Source organism: Artemia franciscana, chromosome 9 (assembly GCF_032884065.1).
Source record: "Artemia franciscana chromosome 9, ASM3288406v1, whole genome shotgun sequence".
NCBI classification, from domain to species: domain Eukaryota; kingdom Metazoa; phylum Arthropoda; class Branchiopoda; order Anostraca; family Artemiidae; genus Artemia; species Artemia franciscana.
Window position 1 is genome coordinate 38,191,719 of NC_088871.1, and position 4,883 is coordinate 38,196,601.

The following is a 4,883-nucleotide window of genomic DNA, read 5'->3' on the forward strand; positions in this document are numbered from 1 at the left end:
TGGTGGGGGCGCTTCGCGCCCCCCCAAGCCCCCCCGCGCGCGTAAGTCGTTACGCGCCATAGTAGTTACGCGCCATTGTAGTTGTGTCCCTATGTCCCACCTGTGAATATAGATATATATATATATATATATATATATATATATATATATATATATATATATATATATGTTTTTAACTACGTAAAACTTGCGAATATACAACATTCTTTGCTGTCCCATTGTCTGTGCATATAAATAGATTGTCAGGTTTACCGACTCTTGAACATGCAACATATAATGGTCCATGGGAAAACAATCCGTATTCAGATCTATACCTCATGATTCTAATGATTACCCTTGAGCTTTGTTGATGGTGATTGCTAATCGACCATTCCCTGTCCCGGTGTCCCGGTCGTCATTTACATCCCCCTGTGCCCCCCGGCGTCCCCGTTGTAGTTGTGTCCCTGTGTCCCGGTCGTCATTTATATTCCCTGTGTCCCGGTCGTCATTTGTATCCCGGTGTCCCGGTCTGTATATACATTCGTTTTTTAGTTTTGTTTTTCTCCTTTATTTTTTTCCTTTTTTTTTCTTTTTTTTAGTTTTTTTATTAGTTTTTAGTTTTTTTTTTCTTTTTAGTTTTTTTGTAGTTTTTACCTTCTTTTTAGTTTTGTTAGTTTTTTTTTTTACTTATGTCCTGGTCGTCATTTATACTCCCTGTGTCCCGGTGCTTTGTTGATTGCTAATCGAACATTCCTTTTGTCCTGGTCGCTTTCTCTTTGAGTGTCGTCATTTATTTTTTTCTTTTTTAGTTCTTTTAGTTTTTACCTTCTTTATTTTTTTTTTCCTTTATTTTTTCTTTTTTAGTTTATTTAGATTTGTAGATTTTTTAGTCTTTTTATTAGTTTTTAGTTTTTTTTTCTTTTTAGTTTTTTTGTAGTTTTTACCTTCTTTTTAGTTTTGTTAGTTTTTTTTTTTACTTATGTCCTGGTCGTCATTTATACTCCCTGTGTCCCGGTGCTTTGTTGATTGCTAATCGAACATTCCTTTTGTCCTGGTCGCTTTCTCTTTGAGTGTCGTCATTTATTTTTTTCTTTTTTAGTTCTTTTAGTTTTTACCTTTTTTAGTTTTTTTTAGTTTTTCAGATGAAATTTTTTTTTAGTTTTTTCCTTTTTTTCTTTTTAGTTTTTTATTGGTTTTTACCTTTATTTTAGCTTATTTTTCAGTTTTTTCCTTTTTTTTAGTTTTTTTTTTAGTTTTTAGTTTTTTTAGTTTTTTACCTTTTTTTAGTTTTTTTAGTTTTTTTAGTTTTTTAGGCTTTCTCTTTGAGTGTCGTCATTTATTTTTTTCTTTTTTAGTTCTTTTAGTTTTTACCTTTTTTAGTTTTTTTTAGTTTTTTAGATGAAAATTTTTTTTAGTTTTTTCCTTTTTTTCTTTTTAGTTTTTTATTGGTTTTTACCTTTATTTTAGCTTATTTTTCAGTTTTTTCCTTTTTTTTAGTTTTTTTTTTAGTTTCTAGTTTTTTAGTTTTTTACCTTTTTTTTAGTTTTTTTAGTTTTTTTAGTTTTTTAGCTTTTTTATTTTTTTTATTAGTTTTTAGTTTTTTTGTAGTTTTTGCCTTTTTTTTAGTTTTTTCAGTTTTTTTTTTAGTTTTTAGTTTTTTACCTTTTTTAGCCTAACCAGGATTTGAACCTGGGACCTTCATTCTCCGTTCCACAGATCCACAGATCCACAGACAACTTATTTATATATATATATATATATATATATATATATATATATATATATATATATATATATATATATATATATATATATATATATATCTATATTCACAGGTGGGACATAGGGACACAACTACAATGGTGCGTAACTAATATGGCGCGTAACGACTTACGCGCGCGGGGGGGCTTGGGGGGGGCGCGAAGCACCCCCACCAACTAGGTGTTGGGGTGGCGCTTCGCGCCACCCCAACAGCTAGTATATATATATATATATATATATATATATATATATATATATATATATATATATATATATATATATATATATATATATATATATATATATATATATATATATATATAACATATATATAAAGATCTATATATACATCCATAATTGGTTCTTATTGAGAATTCCTTTCTTTTCTTAGCATTTTTGGTGATGTTTGTTCGAATAAGAACCACACTGTCGAAACTACAAGCATTTTACCTTCTTTGAAAAATATTATAATCATGAAAAGTTTTTTTAAATTAATTTCTTTTTGTTTTTTACTGACTTTTTTATTGGTTCATAAGAGAAATATTTACAGAGTTAATTTGTTTGGTTATTTTGCTCAAGAATTATGATTTTGGCTTACTCCCATTACATTCATATTTTTAACTAGCTGTTGGGGTGGCGCTTCGCGCCAGCTCAACACCTACTTGGTGGGGGCACTTTGCACCCCCCCCCAAGCCCCCCCGCACGCGTAAGTCGTTACGCGCCATATTAGTTACGCGCCATTGTAGTTGTATCCCTGTGTCCCACCTGTGAATATATATATATATATATATATATATATATATATATATATATATATATATATATATATATATATATATATATATATATATATATATATATATATATATATATATATATATATATATGTTTTTAACTACTTGCGAATATACAACATTCTTCGCTGTCCCATTGTCTGTACATATAAATAGATTGTCAGGTTTACCGACTCTTGAACATGCAACATATAATTGTCCATGGGAAAAACAATTCGTATTCAGATCTATACTTCATTATTCTAATGATTGCCCTTGAGCTTTGTTGATGGTGATTGCTAATCAAACATTCCCTGTGTCCCCATCGTCATTTATATATCCCCTGTACCCCCCGGCGTCCCCATTGTAGCTGTGTCCCTGTGTTCCAGTCGTCATTTATAGTCGACAAACATGACGTCAGTCGACACACACGTCCCAGTCGTCATTTGTGTCCCGGTGTCCCAGTCTGTAATTTCTCTTTGAGTGCCCCGGTCGTCATTTATATTCCCTGTGTCCCGGTCTGTATATACATTCGTTTTTGAATTGGTATATGATGAAATAATTTTTTTGTTTTTTTCCTTTCTTTCTTTTTAGTTTTTTTTTGGTTTTTACCTTTTTTCTTTTTTAGTTATTAGTTTTTTACCTTTTTTTTAGTTTTTTAGCTTTTTTAGTTTGTTTAGTAGTTTTTACCTGTTTTTTAGTATTTTTTAGTTTTTTTTCCTTTTTTCAGTTTTTTTTCTTCTTTTGTGTTAATGCTAAAGCTAAGGTTCGAACCTGGAACCTCTCGGACCTAGAACCTGGAACATAACGCTTTACCAACTCAGCTACTTCGGCTTGAATACATTTACCTTTTTTAGTTTTTTATTTTTATTTTTATTTTTTTTTTAGTTTTCTTTTCTCCTTTATTTGTTAGTTTTTTTTCCTTTTTTTAGTTTTTTTTCAGTTTTTAGTTTTTTTATTTTTCTTCTTTTGTATCAATGCTAAAGCCAAGGTTCGATACCTAGAACCTGGAACATAACGCTTTACCAACTGAGCTACTGTATTTGTATCGGATTAACGACGCTTCTTGACTACTAAGGTCCCTGCGTCGGCCCTGTAGTGCATTCCTGCATCATGGTTCGATCTCTGGGTCCCGTATTACCACGCTAAGGTCAAACCCACTGCGCCAACACAGGTAGTTATATAACTGAGCTACTTCGGCTTGAATACATTCGTTTTTGAATTGGTATGTGATGAAATAATTCAGACGTCATATGCGGACAGTGACGAAATTCCCATAAATTCGTTTTTATTATTGCTTTTTGCTTTTAAGTTTAACAAGGATAATAGCTACCATTTCCGAGTAAGTGTTATCACATTAGAAAATTTCTTTTCTTTAATTTCAGTTACCCTAATACCTAACCCTAATAGACTTGCCTACTTGTCTCGGGTGGACTAACGTGATTTAAGATTAACACCTGACCGACAAGTCCTCTGAAGTCGCAGGCGAATGGGGAGATCTGTAGCTTTCCAAGTGTTTGGTTAACGGCACAGGTAAAAAGGGTGGGAATAGCTATGACTCTTATTGGACAATTTTAAAAAATAAAATTAAGTTTGGTATCAAGCCATGGCTAATTGGAGATAAAGCAAAAAATTAAATAGATGGACAACTCATAGCTAGATGGACAACTGTAAACAACTGAATATAAGTTGAAATAAGAATAAAAATAAGAGTATCTGAAATAAGTGTATCTTCCCTGACAGTGACTGGGATTGAAACCCGCATCCAGTGCTTGGAAGGAGCGAACATATCCACATGACCACTCCCAGGGTATGAGATGGAATTATTTTAAGACATTTTGCTAATTATGTGATATAGTGCTAAATCAGAAGAAGGCAGTAAATTTGCATGAATACTGATTTGGCACATATTGGGAGGTGTAATGGACCACTATTTACCTTTTTTTTTTTTTTTTTTTTTTTTTTTTTTTTTTTACTAGTCCACTTGCCTTATGATTTATTTGATTGAATAATGAATATATGCGCTATATCGTGAAAAATCGCTGGACTTAGAATAAAACCTAGGAATTCCTTAAAGAATCCAGAAGACTGTAAAATTCCCCAAATCCCTAAATAAAAAGTTTGCTTAGAGGTTGATATGCTTGTAAAAAATAATATTCTTTTCTGCTTCAAAGAAATTTACAGGCTTTTGTGCTTTAAAGTTCTAATTTTAAATTCCGACCAGATCCTGTGACGTTGGGGGGAGTTGGAGGGGGAAACCGGAATTCTTGGAAAATGTGAAAATTGGGGTATTTTTATCTTACGAATTGATGATCGGATCATAATGAAATTTGATTTTTAGAAAGAATTCATGTCTCAGGGCTCTTATTT

General features: G+C 31.8%; 1 long non-coding RNA gene across 1 annotated transcript; it reads right to left on the reverse strand.

The window, feature by feature from the left end:
• Window positions 1-637: 637 nt before the first annotated feature.
• LOC136031586 (uncharacterized) lies at window positions 638-1,688 on the reverse strand. The gene is made up of 2 exons (XR_010618536.1): window positions 924-1,688; window positions 638-804 (listed from the first exon to the last, which is right to left on the reverse strand). It is a non-coding gene; the product is annotated as an uncharacterized LOC136031586 (long non-coding RNA).
• Window positions 1,689-4,883: the final 3,195 nt, after the last annotated feature.